Source organism: Pipistrellus hanaki, assembly GCF_964339955.1.
Source record: "Pipistrellus hanaki genome assembly, chromosome: 4".
NCBI lineage: Eukaryota > Metazoa > Chordata > Mammalia > Chiroptera > Vespertilionidae > Pipistrellus > Pipistrellus hanaki.
The window spans coordinates 91,956,962-91,970,891 of record NC_140506.1 but is presented as its reverse complement, the minus strand read 5'-3'; positions in this window follow the sequence as shown (position 1 = coordinate 91,970,891).

Below are 13,930 nucleotides of genomic sequence, written 5' to 3'. Positions count from 1 at the left end.
CTTGGGGACTGAAGGGTCTCGAGTTCGATTCCGGTCAAGGGCATGTGCCTTGGTTGCGGGCATATCCCCGGTAGGGGGTGTGCAAGGGGCAGCTGATCGATGACTCTCTCTCTCATCGATGTTTCTAACTCTCTATCTCTCTCCCTTCCTCTCTGTACAAAATCAATAAAATATATTTTAAAATAAAAATAAAAATAAGGTGGAAGATAGTGCCATAGGTAAATACCTACTCTGCTGCTTCCTACAACAATTTCAAAACTACAACTAAAAAACAAAATGAGCCGGGACCGGTTTGGCTCAGTGGATAGAGCGTCAGCCTGCGGACTGAAAGGTCCCAGGTTCAATTCCGGGCAAGGGCATGTACCTTGGTTGCGGGCACATCTCCAGTACGGGGTGTGTAAGAGGCAGCTGATCGATGATTCTCTCTCATCAATGTTTCTAACTCTCTATCCCTCTCTCTTCCTCTCTGTGAAAAATCAATAAAATATATATTTTTTAAATAATAATAAAATAAAATAAAAAAACAAAATGAACATCATCCAGAACCACAGGAAACCTGGCTGAGTGGAAATTCTACAATTAGAAGGAAAGAGGAAAGCACACAGAGAATCAGAGGAGCTCAAAAGGCTAAAGTATTGAGATGGGCATATGGGTGATTGAGTGCCTGGAGGGCTTTCTCTAGCAGGAAGGAGATAAAAGCGCTCTACTGCACTGATCCCCAGTTCTGAGCAAGACCCTTGGAACCCAGGCTTATATGAGAAAAATCTGGACTATCAGGTGGAAACCCAGGGAAACTGTAAAAGGCAGAGGTCTGAAGGTGTGTGCATGAGTGTGTGCAGAGATGACTGACTGCTGATTGTGCCACTGGCTCTCTCTAGCACTTGATAAATAAAAGTTCCCCCAGTACACTAAACTCCAGTTCCAGGTGAGAATCTGGGAATCCAGATTCATTGTGGGAGAAGCTGGATTGTCTGGCAGTGGGCGAAACTCAAGGGTGGCTTACTCTCAGAGGTGCTTGCAGTGATTACTGAGGGACACTGAGACCCAGGGGCCTCATAGGGCAGGAATGACGGGAAGCCAAGACTGTCTGCTCAGCCCTGAGACTCTGCCCCATCCAAGCTGAGCACAGAGGCTTTTGCAATTTTGCAAATCTTGTCTCAAAAGGCTGTCCTCAGCTCAGAAGTTCTCCCAGTGTAGACACAGCTGATCCTCACAGCCAATTGGCCTGGAGGTCAATTCCTCCCAGTGATACCAACAACAATCAAGACTAAATTACAACAAGGCTGTACACACAGTCCACAAAGGGGTGCACCAAGAGTGTCCTCCTCAGGTAACTGGGAGGCTGACCCACTGAACCATATAGGATACCTTAGCACACAAAGCCTCCCTACCAACTCAGGGAAGCTGCAAAAATGCCGAGACAAGGAAACAGATCATAAACTAAAGAAATGGAGGACAAGCGACCTGATATAGAGTTCAAAACCACAGTTAGAAGGTTTTTCAAGAATTTCCTATAAAAGGCGGATAAAATAAACAAGACCTATGACAATATGAAAAGGGATCAACTAGAAATAAAGAAACATTGTCTGAAATAAAAATATTATACAGTCCTAAAAACACAATGGAAGATCGCAAGAATCAAGTCAAAGATTTGGAACATAAAGATCCCGAAGACACTCCTCCGCAGAAGCAAGAAGACAAGAGAATCCAGAAAGTTGAAGATAATGTAAGAAACCTCTGGGACAACTTCAAGAGAACCAACATCAGAATTATGGGGGTCCCAGCAGAAGAGAGAGAGCAAGATACCAAAAACATATTGGAAAAAATAGTGACAGAAAACTTCCCTCACCTGGGGAAAGAATTAGACTTACAAGTCCAGGAAGTGCACAGGACCCCAAACAAAAGGAATCCAAAGAGGATCACACCAAGACACATCATAATTAAAATGCCAAGCGCAAAAGACAAAGAGAGAATATTAAAAGCAGCAAGAGAAAAGCAGGTAGTTACCTATAAAGGAGCACCCATACGATTGTCAGCTGATTTCTCAACAGAAACCATACAGGCCAGACGGGAATGGCAAGAAATATTCAAGGTGATAAATAGCAAGAACCTACAGCCAAAAATAATCTACCCAGCAAAGCTATCACTCAGAATCGAAGGCCAGATAAAGAGCTTCCCCAATAAAAATAAAAAAAAGCTCAAGGAGTTCATCACCACCAAACCAGAATTATATAAATTGCTGAAGGGGGTTCTTTTGGAAGAGAAAGTAAATAAAGATAAAATCTATAAACAACAAATATGTAACTATCAACAAATAAATCTACAAACCAAAAAAATTTTTTTTTTAAATCTGATGAACAGCGGAGCTTGAAGATGGCGACCGAACAGTCGGACCTGTTCTGACTCTGGTCCCAGAACAGATAAAAGTGGCATCTGAGTCGCTCAGGGAGGGTTGATTAGCAGCTGAGGGGTAGCCGAGGTCTCTAGCAAGCTAGGGAGCGATCCTTTGGACATAATTTCCTGGCCACGGCGGCGGCCCGCAGCGGCAGCGGCAGCGGCGGTCCGCGGCAGCAGCAGCGGCGCTGCGAGAAAGGAGTGGCTTCTCTGAGGCCGGGAAAGCCCACAGCGGAGAGGTCCATCCAGTAGCTGAGACGCCCGAATTGGCGCAGGCGCGTGGATTCAAAGGAGTTCTTCGGTCACCCACGGAAAGGTCAGAGTTTGCGGGGAAAGCCTGAGAGATCGCGGTCCTCCGGCGCGGGGAGCCACGGTAGCCAGGGAGTTCCGGCCCCGCCTCCATGGAGCGCCTGCAAAGCTGAGCCCTAAGAAGGCTGCAGCGACATCTAGTGCTGGGTTTGGCATAAGCTTCCCCAGAAGCGGGAATTTTTGATTTTATTTAAAAAAAAAAAAAAAAAAAAAAAAACGCCAGGGGACAGGGGACAGAGTGTTAAGAATCGCGGCTGTCCCGCCAAAGGCGGAACATAAGGACACCTCGGCGCCTGATCCCCTTCACCCCCTAGCTTCGGAATACTAGGGAAGGCCTGCCTAGTTGGGCATATCCGGGGAATTTGCAGGCAGAAATTCCCTTCCTGGAAACAAGGGATCGGAGCCAGAAGAGATAGTCTGGGAGCCAGCTGGCACCCTGCCAGCTAGAGCCATAGAGAAAGAAGGCCAGAGCAACCAAAAAGACTGGGAGGTCAAACCAGAAACACTGACACCTAAGAGCTGAATTACAAACTGCCCTTTTTTTTTTTTTTTCTCTTTTTTTTCCTTTCTTTTCTTTTGTCTTTTAATTAATCAAAAATAAATGGACACAAATAACTAAGATATAGCCTACTTAAAAACTAAGGATTACCTTACAAAACTGAGGTGCAGTGGAAAGCTGGGAACTGCAAGACTGTCTGGTCCGAGAATCAGAAGTGCCAAATACATTAACTGAGGAAGTAAGGGACTACTACTGGTCATTTTTATGCTAATTTTGCTATTCTTTATTTTATTTTCATTTTTTACATCTTTTATTTAATTTTCATTTTTTCATATCTTTTACTTAAGAAACAATTTTTTTTCTTTTTTCCTTACTTGATTTTACCTTTTCAATTATTACATTTTTCAATCTCTATCATCACTATTACTACTGCTAGTTTGCAATTTTTTAAAAAATTTTTTTTATTTATTTTTTTTTCTCTCTCTCTCTAGTACCATTTTATTTTTTCTTTATTTTACATTAGGAGTAACCTTCATTCTATTTTAATCTCTACTATAGCATCATTCAACCCTATCCCAACTCAACCTTTACACTATCACTCTCCTACTAAACTTTACCCTTTAGTCTACAGTTTATCCTATCCCATTCTGGCTTTAGTTTTTCCTCTATTCTCTCTGTATACCCCCTGCTAAAGCTGTCACTATACTTATAGACCTAAGTTCCAACCCCTGATCCAAGTGTATAAATACCAATCTCTGCACTATATTAACTAGTTAAAAAAAAAAAAAAAAAAAAATCTGTTCTCCCCTCTATCCTTGTCGCATTGTTTGTGTGAAGGTTGATTATTGTGAATTTTTATGCTTTTTAGTGAAATTGTTATGCTTATTGCTGTATTGTTATTGTTGCTTTGTATATTTTTTTAAATCCTCTGTTTTTGTTTTTGTTTTTTTACTTCTGTATATCATAGTCTTACTTAATAATAGTGGATATAGTAGTTTGTATTAATCTCCAAATATTGTTACTGGCATTGGCGGGGTCCAGAGGTTGTTCTTTGGCAATTTTCTCCACATATATATAGTTTGTTTCACATTTCTCTTTTAGTTTGCTTCTTCTCTCTCTTTCTCTCTCTCTCTCGCTCTCTCTCTCCATCTTCTTTTTTTCCCTGTTTTCCAACTTCATTTTGTCATTATTTTTTTCCTCTTCTTCTTTTTCTATCTCTTTATCCCTCTTTTTTTTTTAATTTACTTAATTTTTTTTTTAATTTTAATTTTAATTTTTTTAAAAAAATTTTTTCTTTATTTTATTTTTACCTCTATTCCTTCTCAACTATCCCCTAAGTTGCCTTTCTCTAGTGGTCACCTTTATTAGAGGTTATTAATATTGTAAATACATTCCTGTTAAGTGCCTCTTGTGTTGTACCTGGTAGTGTTGTATTTTGTACCTCAAAAATCAACGCAGGAGAAGGAATACCACATAACCAGACTTCCTGAAAAGATGGGGAGACAAAAACATAGTCCACACGTGAAAGAAAAGCAGGCATCACCAGAAAAGGAAGTAAACGAGTCAGAGGTAAGCAGCCTACCAGAGCAAGAATTCAGAGTAATGATCATAGCATGGTTAAAAAGAATGGAAGAGAAATTTGACAATAGCCAAGAAGAAATGAGGAAGAACCATGAGGAAATGAAGAAGAGCCATGAGGAACTGAAGAAGAACCAAGAAGAAATGAAAAGTGACATCGCTACCATGAAGAACTCAATAGAAAGCATCAAGAGTAGACTAGATGAAGCAGAGGACCGCATCAGTGAGCTAGAAGATAAGATGGAAAAAAATACCCAAGTAGAGCAACTTCTAGAAAAAAAGATTAAAAAGCAGGAGGAGAGCCTACGGGAGCTTTGGGACATAACAAAACAAAATAATATTCGAATAATAGGGGTTCCGGAAGGAAAGGAAACTGAGGTAGACATGGAAAAAGTATTTCAAGAAATAATGACAGAAAACTTTCCTGAAATAGAAAAGAAAAAAACCACACAAATCCAAGATGCCCGCAGAGTCCCAAGCAAAATGAATCCCAGAAGACAGACTCCAAGGCACATTATAATTAAATTGGCAAACAACAATGACAAAGTAAGAATCTTAAAAGCAGCCAGAGAGAGACAGAAAGTTACATACAAAGGAACCCCCATCAGACTAGCAACTGATTTCTCAACAGAAACTTATCAGGCCAGAAGGGAATGGGACGAAATATACAAAGTCATGCAAAGGAAGGGTCTGAATCCAAGAATACTGTACCCAGCAAGGCTATCAATCAAAATTGAAGGGGAAATCAGGAGCTTCACAGACAAAAAAAGACTGAAGGAATTTATCTCCACCAAACCAGCAATGCAAGAAATGCTAAAGGGTCTACTGTAAAAATAAAGAAATAAGAAGTGAAGAAGGAACATGGGTATAGAATAAGAATGGCGTCAAATGAGTACCTATCAATAATAACCTTAAATGTAAATGGATTAAATGCTCCAATCAAAAGACATAGGGTAACAGATTGGATAAGAAAACAAGACCCATACATCTGTTGTCTACAAGAAACCCACCTCAGAAAAAGAGATGCACACAGACTGAGGGTGAAGGGATGGAAAAAAGTTTTCCAGGCAAATGGAAATGAAAAAAAAGCTGGGGTAGCAATACTTATATCTGACAAATTAGATCTCAGAGTGAAGGACATAACAAGAGATAATGATGGCCACTTCATAATAATAAAGGGAACAATCCAACAAGAAGAAATAACCCTGGTAAATATATATGCACCCAATACAGGAGCAACCAAATACATTAAAAAACTGCTGGAGGACATTAAGGGAGAGATTAATAGCAATACAATCATAGTAGGAGATTTTAATATCCCACTGTCACCCTTCGACAAATCATCTAAACAAAAAATCAGCAAAGAAATATCAATCCTAAATGACTCACTAGACCAGTTAGAATTAATTGACATCTTCAGGACACTCCACCCCAAAGCCACAGAATATACATTTTTCTCAAGTGCACATGGGACATTCTCAAAGATAGACCACATTTTGGGACATAGGCAAAGTCTCTTCAAATTCAAGAAGATAGAAATCATATCAAGTATCTTCTCAGACCACAATGGCATAAAACTGGAAATTAACTGCAATAAAAATAATCCAAAGAAATCAAACACATGGAGACTAAACAGCTTGCTATTAAACAAGGGCTGGGTTACCAGAGAAATCAAGGAAGAAATTAAAAACATCCTGGAAACAAATGACAATGAAAACACAACAATCCAAAATCTATGGGACACAGCAAAAGCAGTTTTGAGAGGGAAGTTCATATCCTTACAAGCCTATTGCAAAAAACTAGAAAAAATAGTAACAGATGATCTAACTCTACAACTCAAAGAGTTAGAAAAGGAGCAACAAGAAAAGCCCAGTGTAAGCAGAAGGAAGGAAATAACAAAAATCAGAGCGGAGATAAACGACATAGAGACCAAAAAAACAATACATAAGATCAACAAAACCAAGAGCTGGTTCTTTGAAAGAATAAACAAGATAGATGGACCTCTAGCCAGGCTAACCAAGAAACAAAGAGAGAGGACCCAAATAAACAAAATCAGAAATGAAAGAGGTGAAATAACAACAGACCCCACTGAAATACAACGGATTGTTACAAAATACTACGAACAACTCTATTCCAACAAACTGAACAACCTGGAGGAAATGGACATATTCCTAGAAAAATACAAACTTCCAAAACTCAATCAGGAAGAATCTAAAAATCTCAATAGACCAGTGACTTGGGAAGAAATTGAAACAGTCATCAAAAAGCTTCCAGCAAACAAAAGCCCAGGGCCAGATGGCTTCACAGGAGAGTTTTACCAAACATTCAAGGAAGAACTAAAACCTATCCTTCTCAGACTATTCCAAAAAATTCAAGAGGAAGGAACACTTCCAAACTCCTTCTATGAAGCCAGCATCACCCTAATACCAAAACCTGATAAAGACAACTCAATGAAAGAGAATTACAGACCAATATCCCTCATGAACATAGATGCCAAAATCCTCAACAAAATTCTAGCAAATCGGCTCCAGCAGAGCATCACAAAGATCATACACCATGACCAAGTAGGATTTATTCCAGGAATGCAAGGTTGGTACAATATCCGCAAATCAATAAACGTGATACATCACATAAACAAGTTGAAAGATAAAAATCATATAGTCATATCAATTGATGCAGAAAAAGCATTTGATAAAATCCAACACCCTTTCCTGATAAAAACTCTTAACAAGGTGGGAGTACAAGGTTCATACCTCAACGTAATAAAAGCTATATATGATAAACCCACAGCCAACATCATACTCAATGGGCAAAAACTAAATCCATTCCCTCTAAGAACAGGAACAAGACAGGGATGCCCACTATCGCCACTCCTCTTTGACATAGTACTGGAAGTACTAGCCATTGCAATTAGACAAGAGGAGGAAATAAAAGGCATCCAGATTGGAAAAGAAGAAGTAAAGTTATCCTTATTTGCAGACGACATGATATTGTATATAAAAAACCCAAAAGACTCCATTAAAAAACTAATTGGCTTAATAAATGAATTTGGCAATGTAGCAGGATACAAAATTAACACCAAGAAATCTATGGCATTTCTATACACCAACAGTGAGTTTATAGAAACAGAGACTAAAAAAGCAATCCCATTTACCATCGCACCAAAAAAATTAAGATACCTAGGAATAAACTTAACTAAGGAAGTAAAGGACCTATACGCGGAAAACTACACGACACTGAAAAAAGAAATAGAGGAAGATGTTAACAGATGGAAGAACATACCATGTTCATGGATTGGTAGAATCAACATCATCAAAATGTCCATACTTCCTAAAGCAATCTATAGGTTCAATGCACTCCCCATTAAAATACCAACGGCATATTTCACTGACCTAGAAAGAACTCTCCAAAAGTTCATTTGGAACAATAAAAGACCCCGAATAGCCACAGCAATCCTGAGAAAGAAGAGTAAAGTAGGAGGTATCTCAATACCAGACTTCAAACTGTATTACAAAGCCACTGTTCTCAAAACAGCCTGGTACTGGCACAAAAACAGACATATAGATCAATGGAATCGAATCGAGAACCCAGATATCAACCCAAATCACTATGCTCAATTAATATTTGACAAAGGAGCCACAAATATACAATGGAGTCAAGACAGTCTCTTCAATAAATGGTGTTGGGAAAATTGGACAGATACATGCAAAAGAATGAAACTAGGTCACCAACTTACACCATACACAAAAATAAACTCAAAATGGATACAGGACTTAAACATCAGACGGGAAACCATAAAAATACTAGAAGCAACCACAGGCAACAAAATCTCAGACGTATGCCAAAAGAACTTCTTCACTGATACTACCCCTAGCGCAATCGAAGCTAAAGAGAAAATAAACAAATGGGACTACATCAAAATAAAAAGCTTTTTTACAGCAAAAGATACCATCAACAAAACAACAAGAAAGCCCACTGTGTGGGAGAACATATTTGCAAATGTTACCACTGATAAAGGTTTAATCTCCAACATCTACAAACAGCTTATACAACTAAATAAAAGGAATATGAATGATCCAATTAAAAAATGGGCAACGGACCTAAATAGAATATTTTCAAAAGAAGACAGAAGGAAGGCCAAAAGGCACATGAAAACATGCTCAAAGTCACTAATTATTCGAGAGATGCAAATCAAAACAACAATGCGGTACCATCTCACACCTGTCAGAATGGCCAACATCAACAAATCAACAAACGACAAGTGTTGGCGAGGTTGTGGAGAAAAAGGAACCCTCGTGCACTGCTGGTGGGAGTGCAGACTGGTGCAACCACTGTGGAGAACAGTGTGGAGTTTCCTCAAAAGACTGAAAATGGAACTCCCATTCGACCCAGTAATTCCACTTCTAGGAATATATCCCAAGAAACTAGAAACACCAATCAGAAAGGATATATGCACCCCTATGTTCATAGCAGCACAATCTACAATAGCCAGAATTTGGAAACAACCGAAGTGTCCGTCAGCAGATGATTGGATCCAAAAACTTTGGTACATCTACACAATGGAATACTATGCTGCCATAAAAAAGAAGGATTTCTCATCATTTGCAGCAACCTGGATGGAATTGGAGAACATCATGCTGAGTGAAACAAGCCAATCAATGAAAGAGAAACACCACATGACCTCACTCATTTGTGGATAATAAAGAACATTATAAACTGATGAACCATAAGATAGATATAGTGACAGTATATCAACAAGTAGACTGTCAAATTACAGTGGGGAGGGGAGGAAGATCTGGGGAAGAAAAATAGATCAACGAAGGACTTGTATACATGCTTATAAGTGCAACCAATGGACACAAAACTTTGGGGAGGGAGGGGATGTCTGGGAGGGAGGGAGGGGGTTAAAAAAAATCAATAAAATATATTTTAAAAAAATAAAATAAAAAAAAATTAAAATAAATAAAATAAATAAATAAATAAATAAATCTGATGAACAATATTAACTGGTGAATATAATAGAATCAGAGATATGGAAGGGGAGTGAACTGACGATTCTCAGGGAAAAAGGGAGATGGGGATGTGGGAAGAGACTGAACATAAACTGTGCACCTATGGATGAGGACAATGGGGGGTGGGGAAAGGGCAGAGGGTGGGGTGGGAACCTGGTGGAGGGGAGCAACGGAGGGGGGAAAAAAAGAGGAACATCTGTAATAATATGAACAATAAAGATTTTTTTAAAAATATATAAACATTGATGGCGGCTGGAGGGAGTGGGGAGGGAGTGTGTGTCCCCAGGGCTGCTGTGAGCACCTGTCAGGCTCTGCAAGGAGCTCATGTGGTCACTTCTTGGGGAGGGGATGAGGCCCCACTGAGCCTGAGTGTGACCTTTTAAACCCACACTGAGTGTGACCTTTTATGTTTTTTAAATATATTTTATTGATTTTTTTACAGAGAGGAAGAGAGAGGGATAGAGTTAGAAACATTGATGAGAGAGAATCATCAATCAGCTGCCTCCTGCACACCTCCTACTGGGGATGTGCCCACAACCAAGGTACATGCCCTTGACCGGAATCAAACCGGGGACCCTTCAGTCCGAAGGCCAACGCTCTATCCACTGAGCCAAACTGGTTTCGGCCTGAATGTGACCTTTTAAACCCACACCTGAGTGTGACCTTTCAAAGAGATGCTCCTCCGTGGTTGTTAGGTGGGAGCTGTGGTGAGAAAAGCACTCCTGCGGCCGCCGAGGTCCATGGGAGTGCAGCCTGCAGGGCCTTCACATTGTCGAAGCCACGGGAGGCCCAGCGGTGGCCCTGCAGGAGCTGTGGGCCCGACATGGCCTGACCACAGGTCCTACATGGCCAAGTGTGGGGAGCCGTGGGCTTCAACTAAGAACAGTGGGTCCCCAGCAGCTCCTCAGCTATAACAAAAGTGCGGCACCAATGACCACCATTTGCGGAGGGACACTGCGAGTGGACACTTTTACACACTTTTAATGAACCTAAAACTGCTCTAAAAACATACATTTTAATCCCCCCACACTCCCCATTTATTAGCAAAGAGGTCTGAGACGGGCTCAAGGCAAAGAGGGAACTGAGGGAGGTGGCAGATGCAGAGGTGACGAGGCGATGAGGTGAGGAGTAGAGTCTGCAGTCACAGAGCAGAACTGGAGTGAAGGCTTGGTGCCATCAGAGGGGCTTCCAGGCATGCATAGACCCCTGGGGGTGGGGGTGGCATCAGAGCTGCACACCTGATAGCTCGGAGAGCCATCACCGGGAGGAGCCAGAGGAGCAGCCCTCACTGCCCACCCATGGTGACCGGTGACCGGTGACCAGTGAGGGGAGTGGCTCCACGCGTGGCTGAGGGGCGGCTCCCCTGGCAAACAGGGCCTGAGGGCTGGGGGAGGGAGGGGAGGGTGGTCTGGTGTCCATGACAACGCCTCCTGCTTTCAGGGACATAGCCACGCTGTGACCGTTTGCTGCAGGTGTGGGAGGACCAGGGGGGAGGAAGGGTTGGGCACACGCCCTTCCTGCCCCACAGCCAGGGCCCAGCCTGCAGGAAGCTGTGTGTCTTGGGTGAGGATGTGCAGGCGTGTATGGGTCAGATGGTATACATCGCCCAGGAGCCAGGCCGAACCTGCAGGATGGGGTGGGGGAGGGGGGGCGCACCAGGTCTCTTGCTGGACCTTGTCCATCCCACACTCGGCCCCTGTGGGACCCTGGCCACACATCTGCTGGCTCCTGGCCAGGGACTCCCTGGAGACCAGCCACACCAGCTCTGGCCGACTGCAGCAGGAAAGGGGTCCGGGAAAGGGTGCTGGGTGAGGCTCCAACTCCCCGGGCAGCTCACTGGTCACAGCATCGTCCCACACACTAAGGTTGAGGGTGCAATCCCAGTCAGGACACATACAGGATCGGCCCATGAAAGCATCAATAAGAGGAACAACAAATCCTTGTTTCTCTCTCTCTTTCTCCCCGTCCTCCTTCCTCTCTTTCTCTAAAGTTAAAAAAGAAAAAAAAAATTTTTAAAGAAACAGATCCGTGTAGAGCCCGGCTCCCTTCCCCGGGCACGGAGGGTTGGCACAGCATCTCTTCAAAACCATGTCCACCAGGAACCTCTGACTGTGACAGCTCACACACAAGTCCTTGCAGATGGAATGGGGTCAAGGCCATCCTGGGTTAGGTGAGTCCTAAGAGCCATGCTGGTGTCCTTTACAAGAAGAGAAAGAGGAGGCCAAAACCGGTTTGGCTCAGTGGATAGAGTGTCGGCCTGCGGACTGAAAGGTCCCAGGTTCGATTCCGGTCAAGAGCATGTATCCTGGTTGTGGATACAGCCCCAGTAGGGGGTGTGCAAGAGGTAGCTGATCGATGATTCTCTCTCATAGATGTTTCTCTCTATCCCTCTCTCTTCCTCTCTGTAAAAAAATCAATAAAAATATTTTTTAATTGTGTGTTTATATATATATATTTAATATATTTTATTGATTATTTACAGAGAGGAAAAGAGAGGGATAGAGAGAAACATCTATGAGAGAGAATCATCGATCAGCTGCCTCTTGCACACCCCCTACTGGGGATGTGCCCGCAACCAAGGTACATGCCCTTGACCGGAATCGAACCTGGGACCTTTCAGTCCGCAGGCTGACGCTCTATCCACTGAGCCAAACCGGTTTCGGCTAAAAATTTTTTTTTTTTTAAAGAAAAAAGAAAGCGGGGGAAGGCCATGGGCAGGCAGAGGCGGAAACTGGAGTGATGGGTCTATAGGCCAAAGGATGCCAAGAATCGCCCACCAGAAGCCAGGAAAAGCACGTCACAGATTCTCCCTTGGAGCTTCTGGAAAGAACTAAGCTCTTGGCACCTTGATTTCAGATCTCTGGCTCCCGGCACCGTGAAAAATCAATGTCTGTTCCTGCAAGCCCCCAAGTTTGTGGTACTTTGGTAGGCAGCCCGGGAATGCACCAGCCTGGCCATGAGTGAAAGCTGTGTCAGTCAGAGGCCAGAGGGGCCCCTGGCGACAGACTGCGGACAGCAAAGGCGTGGTGTTGAGAGGCGATGGCTCTTGGCATTAAGGAGGCTGGTCAAGGAGAGGATGTGACAGCCTGGGCTGCCTCCTATTCTCTCCACCGCCGCCAGGGGGCGCAGGAAGCCTTGCGAGACAGAGCATCTGTCAAAAAGCTGTCACAGCGCACACTTACATTGGTGAACGTTGTCAAAGCATACCCTGTAAACCTGCCTTTATTAAAAGAGGAGGAATAATACCTTAATCAACACAGAAATTAAAAATAAAAGAGGAGGGAGAGAGCAGACATGATGCTGGGCATGGCCGGCAGAATCCCAGAGCTCACAGCTGTCAGAAAGGGAAACTTACAACCACAGGCGCCTGCAGAGCTCTGGGGAACGTAGAGGAACGGGACCCCGTGTTCTGAGGGGGGGGGGTGTGCATTTCCCGGGGCTGCCGCAACAAAAGGCCAAAGCCGGCAGGTGAAACAACAGAAATGCATTTATTTTCTCTCTTTTTATAAGGTGGAGTGGCGGCCTCATCACTGCACTCCCTGCTCCGCGTCCGCGTGCCTCTGTGGGCCTTTCAGAAAGATCCCTGTGGCTGCCATTAGGGGGGACACCCCCCCATAATCCAGGGGAAGCTCCTCCTCCCCAGATCCTAATCACGTCAGGTGCCAAGTCATGGAACATCCGTTGGTTCCGGAGAGGAGGACCCAGACCGACTTGTGGGGCGCCACTCAGCCCCGCCAGCGCGGTGCGTGCAGCACACACATCTCGTCCGGAGACGCGCTAGCCCTGCTCCGAGAGGCCGGGCCCGGGAAAGGTCACCAGAGAAGGTTCTTGCACGAAGGATATCGGCGTGGATCCTGGAGAGAGGGGAGCAGCCCCGCAAAGAGGAAGCAGCACATCAGAAGTTCACTCTGCCGAAACCGGTGTGCCTCAGTGGATAGAGTGTCGGTCTGCGGACTGAAGGGTCCCAGGTTTGATTCTGGTCAAGGGCACATACCTGGGTTGCGGGCACATCCCCAGTGGGGGTTGTGCAGGAGGCAGCTGATGGATGTTTCTCATCGATGTTTCTAACTCTCTGTACCTCTCTCTTCCACTCTGTAAAAAATCAATTATTTTTTTTTTTAAAGAAGAAGGAGAAGAA